Raw genomic sequence first — 8,685 nt, 5'->3', positions numbered from 1 at the left:
TTATTAATTCTAGAATTAATTCTAATAATTCTAATAATAAAACTAGTAAGTCTAATAAAATTAAAAATAATATAAATAATTATATAATTATCAGAATAACTAAAAAAATAATCATAATTATAATTATAATAATTAATTTTAAAAAAATATATATATTATAGTTATTAATTTAATTATATTAGAATTTTAGAAATATTCCCTTAAATAATATTAATATAATATATTTTCTTAATTTAAGTATATATCTTTATATAAGTTTATATATATAAACCCTCTATATACTAATATTTTCTATATTAAGTTAATACCCGAATATATATAATAACTAATAATTAGATTTATTAAAGAACTTCCGGATAATTCTATTATATTATATAATAAATCTAAAAATACCCCTAGTAATACCTATCAAGATAAAGTATATATTCTTAAAGTTAATTAATTTATTATATTTTTTATTAAGAATATTAAGCTTTTAAAAATTTTTATAATTATAAATACTAATATTTTTTTTATTAATTATATTTAATATACCTTTACTTTTCTATTTTAGAATATTTTATATAAGTACTTATCTTATAAGTTAAAATTATTAAAAATTATTTTTATTATCTTTTCTATTAATTCTATGGTCGAATTAAGTTAGTATAAGAAAAATATTATTTTTAATATTTCTTTATATATCTAATACTCTATAATAGTATAGACTAGATTAAATATAATATAATTATATATTTTAATATATTTTAATACTAATTATTTATTTATAATTACTAATACTATATTAATAAAATTAATTAGTTTTCTAATTTTATTAATAAAAATCTTTTTTAATATTACTAAAATTAGTTCCAGCTATTAAATTAAAAAATTTATAATTTTTAAATTATATTTTTCTTATATTAAAGATTAAATTAAGAATATATCTATTTTTATATTTATTTATATTATAATTAAAATATTTTTTATTAAAAATCTTTAATTAAATCTTTTTATTAGAACTGATATAATTAATTATAAAAATATTATTCTAAATACTAAAAATTAAACTATAATTATTTATAGATATAATAATTTTATTATTCTAGTATAAATTATTATTAAAGTTAATAGAATTAATACTTTTATATATATAATTTAATTTATAATTATTTTATCTTATTTAAAAGTTTATATATTAGTTAAGATTTATAGAAAGTTTTTGAATACTAATTTTATATTTAAGTTATATAATAATATTAATATTTCTTTATATATTTACTTTATTAATATCAACTTTTTATTTATTAAAATAATTAATAAATTAGTAAAGCTAATAATTTTTAATTAGTAAATCTAAATTAATACTCTTATAAATAATAATTATATAATAGTATATCTAGTAAAAGATAATACTACTAAATTAAGTTATTTATTTTTATATTTTAGAAAATCTTAAATTAAAGATATATCTCTAAAAAATTTATATTCTAATATTATTAATCTTAATTATTAAATATATATTATTAAAGCTTTAGTATTTATTATAGATATTAATATTTCTAAAAATAAAAAAAAACTTATTTTTAAATTTTCTAAATCTCTATCTTATCTTTTATAGAAAATTCTTTTATAAAAATTATTTTTTATTTTTTTATATCTAGTATAACCCTTACTCTGTATTACTAATATAAATAAAAATCTTATTATAAAACTTATAAATAATATTATTATTTATATTAAAAATAATATAACTACTTATATATTTAAAAAAATTCTTATATTTTATAATATTTAGATAATATTTAATAGTTTAAATATTAGTATTACTAATATCCTAGAGAATTATTAATTATATATATTATTTAAGAAAAACTAAGAAAATTAAATATTTAAATTAAGGATTTATTATATTTTATAACTTAATTAAAAAATTATTAATAAAATCTTTAATTTTTTATACTAAATTAATAAAATATTATATACTACTAGTTATATATTCTCTATATATCTAGTATTTATAATATAGAAAATTATTAATAATAATCTTAAAAAAAGTTATTATTAATCTTTAAAGAATAAATTATAAAACTAAACTTAACTTATATCTTATTTTTATATAAGAGAATATTCTTTATATAATTAAAGAATATTAATATATTAGTATATTTAATCTTATATTATATTTTTATTAGTAACTGATATAAAGAGATTATAAAAAATATTTTATAATTACTATTTATTAAGATTAAGAAATTTTTTATATTACTATTATAAGATTTATTAATTTAGTTTTATTTATCTAAAAATAAATAAATCTAATATTTAAGTAATTCTATATATTTACTTAAGTTTATATTAATAATAATATAATTATATTCTATATATTTAAAAAGTATAAAAACTACTTTACTACTATTTTTAAATATTTTAAAGATATAAATTTAAAGCTTAAATTAACTAAAATATATATTTATTTTTTTTAGTTATTTTACTCAGTTAAAGAATTAATTTTCTTAATTTAATTATTTCTAAATTTAAAATAAAGATAATTAAAGCCCTCTTATTTTTATTAAATCTTACTAAGCTTAAGTATTTTCTTAATTTAATTAGATAATTTTATTATTATATTAATTATTATACTTAAAAAACAAATTCTCTATAAAAGTAAAAGATTTAATTATTAAAATTTTATACTAGTAGATATTAGGATTATATTATAAAAACTTTTATTATAAATCTAATTATTACAAAGTTATAAATATTTAAGTAATTAAAAAAAAACTTCTCTAATTTAAAATATCTTATATATTTTAAGCTTAATAAATATCTTTATATAAATCTAGATATAAGCTATAAAAAAATAGATATTATAACTTATTATTTTATTATTAAATATATTTATAAACTTTCTAAACTACTTATATATATTATAATTTATTTAATTATATTCTTATTTTATACCTTTATAAGTATAAAGAATAATTATTAATTTATTAAATTAGAGATTTTTTATCTTATTTAAATATTTTAAAAACTTTATTATCTTATATAAATAATCTATAAACTTATAATTATATATATAAATTATGTCTTAATTATAAATATTTTTAAATAAATAATATTTAATATTATATTTATAAGATATTTAAATTTATAGCTAGTCTAAGTTTTCTAATATATTTAATAATTTTAATTACTAGTTTTTTATTATTTTAAAAACTCTAATATAATTATTGATACTTTATTTTAACTTTTTTAAGTTAAAGAAGTTCTGTATATTTAAGAATATAATCTTAAAAATATTCTAATTAATATATTTTTAATCTATTTAAATACTTCTATATTTATAATTTATATAATTAAAATTAATAATAAATTTAAGAAGTATATTATTAATAGTTATTCTAAAAATTTAAAAGTAAAAAAGATTATAATTATTTTTATTATTAAATTCTAATACAAAATTTTTTTATATAAAATATAATAATAGTTTACTTTATATATTTAAATATGTTATTTATAATTCTTTTACTAAAAAAACTATAATTAATTCTAAAAATAATAATTCTGCTAACTTTTATCCTAGTAAAAAAAATATTATAAATAATATTTTTATTATTATTAAGAAAACCTGGTTATATCTTTTTTATTCTATAATTTTTAATATTTTTAAAATCATTTATAATAATAATTAGTATTAAGAATATAATAAATATATTTAAAAATTTAATAATTTAGTTATTTATTAAGATTAAAAATAATTATATAACTATATTATTTATTATCTAATATATTTATAAAATAAGATATATTATTATAAATTATATAAATTACTTTAATTAATTATTTCTCTTATCTTTTTTTATACTATAATTATAGATTTTATTATTTTATTTTTTTTTATAAACCTAACTTCTATAATTTTTTACTAGTAATTATTAATAAATTTATTAAATAAATTAGTCTATATTTTAAAAAATCTAGATAAAAAATAAAATAATAGAGTATTATATTAATTAAATATATATAAATATATAACTAGGGTATTCTATACTTTTTTATTTTTAATAAAGATATTTATTTTATATCTAAGTCTTAAAAGAGTTTATTTTTAAAATTATAAATTAAATAATTTTATAATACTATTACTTATCTATAAACAGATAATTAAAGTAAATATATAATTTAAATAATTAAAGTTATAATTTACTATAATATTATTTAAGAATATATATAGTTTTTTATATTATTATTAATTATATCTATAATTAATTTAATATCCTTAGCTGCTATAAAAAAACTTTATATAAATTAATATTTAATATTTTCTTTTAATAATCCAGATATTTAGTTAAAGTAATATTTAAAAAAATTATTTTAAATTATATTTTTAATATTCTGAATATTCTAAGTATTCTTATTTTAGATATTCTAAGAGAGATTCTTAATATTATTAAAAATAATTAATTAAATATTAATAGTATTAAGAAAGATCTTATTAATTTTATTATTTCTATTATTAAATAATCTAATAAATAAATAATTTATTCTAGAATATATTATTTATATATTAAAATTATTATTTTTTTAGCTACTAGTAAGAAAAGTCCTGTTATTAAATTAAAAAAAACTATAATTATTCTAGAAAAAATACTATAACTAATACTAGTAATATCCAGGATTTTTTATTATATTTTAATATTAAAAAAACTTTTAAATTTATTTTTATCTATATAAAGTATTTCTATAATAATTATTATTTATTTATATTATTTACTTTTAGTAATTATATTTATTTATATTTATATTATAGTTATATTATACTAATTACTATAACTATTAAAAAAAAGTTTATTTAATATTATACTAGTTCTTTCCCTATTATTAAAGTTATAGATTAATATATCCTGTTATTTTAATAATATAATTAGAATTTATTTATAATATTAATAATCTTAATTCTTATAATTAGACCTTTATAAAACCTCTATAAATCTAGGATAAAGTATTTTCTAATAATAATATATATTAGAAAATTTAAGTTATTCTAATTAAGTATATTATATTTTAAAAATAATACTATACTTCTATAATCCAGTATCTGATTAGATAAAAAAAATATAGTTCTAAAAATAATATATAAATATATATCTTAGATATTAATATTTTTAAATTACTTTACTAATTTAAAGAATACTAGTTTTTTTAATATTAATATATTTAATACTTTATTCTTTTATTTTCTAATTTATTTATATTTTATTTTATTCTTTTTATTTTTTAATATTTTTATATTTTTTTCTTTATTCTGTAATCTAGTTTATCTATTAATTAACTATTATATCTATTATCAGTATCTAAGAAAAATATATATATAATTATTAATCTATATAGATATTAATCTTATAGAACTAGTATATATAGTATTTTTTAATATATCTAAGAATTCTATTATTTCTTCTCTCAGCTGTCTTCCTTACTACTAAACAGATAAAACTCTTACTCATCTATTCTAGGACACATCCTTAGTTCAACTATTATTCTATTAATAATTATCATCTTAATTCATCATCATTCCAGCCACACGTAACAAGTATAGATACTTTATTAAGTAGTATTTATTTATTATTATAGTAATTATAAACCTGATAAAAATATTTTATAAAAAAAAGATAAAATATAGTTTTTTAATTTTTAAAGTTTATAAGAACTTCTAAATACTTAAAAATATATTAATAAAAAATATAATAATAATATACTTCTAAAAAAAGAATCTATAAAAATAAAATAGATATCTTTAGACTTATAATTAATAATATATTATTATAGAAAAATTATAAGAAAAAATAAAAGTTAATAACTTTCTACTTATAGAAAATAATTTAAATTAAATAGAATTATAATATCTATAATCAGGAGTTATTTATATATTTAGTTAAGATAAGTACTAAATATAAAAGCTTATGATATTTTATAATAAATACAAAATTTCTGTAGAGATAAATCTACTAGATATAATATTTTATAGTATTTAAATTCTTTTTAATAAACTAGCCAGAATTAAAGAATTTTATAAATATATTATTATATTAACTAGACTATAATTAGAAGATAATAGAAAAGAATTATAAAAAACTACAAAAAATAATTTTATAATAATTAAATAATCTTCTAGAATTTAGGAGAGTATAAATTAATTTAAAAAAAATATAGATATTATTAACTAAAGATTTTATAAAAGATCTTAAATAGATAAAATCTAATATAACTATAGAAAAGATAATTAAAGATAAAAAGTCCTACTATAAAAACTTATTAGAAATATTCCTAAAATTATTAAAAAAAACTATCTTGTAAAGAATATTTTTCTTATAATATAATAAGAAACTTCTATAATTAATCTAGTAAAAAAAAGAAAAAAACTATAAATAAATAACTACTTATAATAAATAATTAAGTAAAGATTATTATATTTTATAATAAAATTATATATTCTAGATAATTATATACTTAAATTAAAGATTCTTATAAAGCTGTATAATAATCTTATTATAAAATACTTTTATAAAAACTAGAATTAAGAAGTTTATTATATATAAATTCTAATAACTAAGATTTATAAACTTTATATAAAAATACTACTATATATATAAAGTATACTAAAAAAAAGTAATTTATAAAAAATAATAAAAATTATTAAATCCTTTGTTAATATCTATATAATTATAGAAAAAGATAATAATAAATTTTATTACTAGATTTTTTTTCAATATAATAAAAATAGAAAATATATAAAAATTATTTAATAGTATACTAGTAGTAGTAGATTATTTTAATAAAATAATCTATTTTATATTAATTTATAAGATATTATTAGGTAAGGAACTTATAATATTATTTGTTAAAAAAATCTTTTATTTATATAGAATATTTATAAAAATAGTTATAAATTAGGAAATAATTCTTACAAAAGACTTCTAGTTAGACTTTTATTTATATTCTTATAATTAAATAAAAGTTAAGTATAGTTTATTATCTATAAACTAATAATTAAACTAAGAGGCTAAATAATATATTAAAATAATACTTATAAAATTATATTAATCTTAAATAAGATAACTAGATAAGTTAGTGTAGCTAACAGCTAGGTTAGGTTAGATTAATAAAGATTTTTATACTTAACTATAGGTTAATAATTAGTTTAAAGAAACTTTTATACCTGACTATAATATAATTAAAAATAAAATAATTAATTATCTTAATTATTTTTAGTATTAAGACTTATCTATTATATTTTTTAATTTTAGTATAGTTAAGATATATCTAGATTAAATAAAAATTAATCTAATTAATCTAATTATTATTTAAAAATATATATAAATAAGCTTCCTAAAATAAAAAAAATAATTAAAAAATATAATAGTATTTCTTTTCTTTTTATTTATAAGAAATAATAAAAGGATTCTAGTAATATTAATATAATTTAATTTTTTATAATTTTATTATTTTTATAATAAGAAATATAAAAGAATATATAATTATAATTTAATTTAAATTATATACTAAAGATTTAATAAATTATATAGAAAATACTATATTTTTATTATTAAAATAATAATTAAAAATTAATATAGTACTTTTAAATTATTATTTTTTTATTTTTTATTTAAAAGAATCTTAATTATTTATATACTAAATTAAAAATTATTTATATTATATTATATAATTAATTTATTTTTATAATAATATTATCTATAATTATTTAATTTAAATATAAAATATTATATTATATTTTTAATAATAAATTTTATAAAAGTCTTTTCTAGACTTTTTTTATATAAAATTCTTTTTATTTATATTTATTATTTTTATTTAATATTTATATTTTAATCTCTAGAAAAAGCTAGATATATTAAAATTATAAAGTTTTTAAAAATTAAAATATAAATAATAAAATATTTATTCAAATATAGATTATATCTTAATAAAATAATATATTTAGATTTTAGATTTATAATAAAAAAAAGATTATTTAAATCTTAATTTTAAATATAATTTTAAATAATTAAATACTTATAATATATGAGTTATAATTTAACTAAGATAAAAAAAGATTATATTTAAAAGATTAATTTATAAATAATAGAATACTTAATAAAATATTAAAAATTTAATCAACAAAAAATAGAAAAAATCTAGAGAAATATTTCATTACTAAAAAATCTAGTAGAATTAAGATAAAAATAAAAATAAAAATAACAGTCTAGATTAGAAAAAAGAAAAAAAAACTAGAGTAAATACAGATACTATATTATAAAAATTATTGATCAGTAAGATATATTAATATAATATATAAAAAGCAAATAAATTGATATAACTAATTAATTATCAAAAAGAAATTAATAAGAAATATAATAATAATTTATAGCTTCTAATAGAAATAAAAAATAATATAATAATAGACTACATAATAAAAGAAGATATATAATAATTAAAATAAAATAATCCATAAAATTACCAAAGGTAAAATATATAATTATATTAGAAACTAGAGCTAATTTAGCTTTTATATAATATTAAATATAAATCAAGTTTAGAGTGGCTAACGGTTAAAAAACAGGTTGAAAACTGAACATTCAAAAATGTATTTAGACTAATTAAAATCTGTATATTGTTGTTTCTAAGTTGAAATCCAATAGATAT

This window comes from Aspergillus homomorphus, assembly GCF_003184865.1.
Source record: "Aspergillus homomorphus CBS 101889 unplaced genomic scaffold BO97scaffold_5, whole genome shotgun sequence".
NCBI lineage: Eukaryota > Fungi > Ascomycota > Eurotiomycetes > Eurotiales > Aspergillaceae > Aspergillus > Aspergillus homomorphus.
This window is presented reverse-complemented; position numbering follows the sequence as displayed.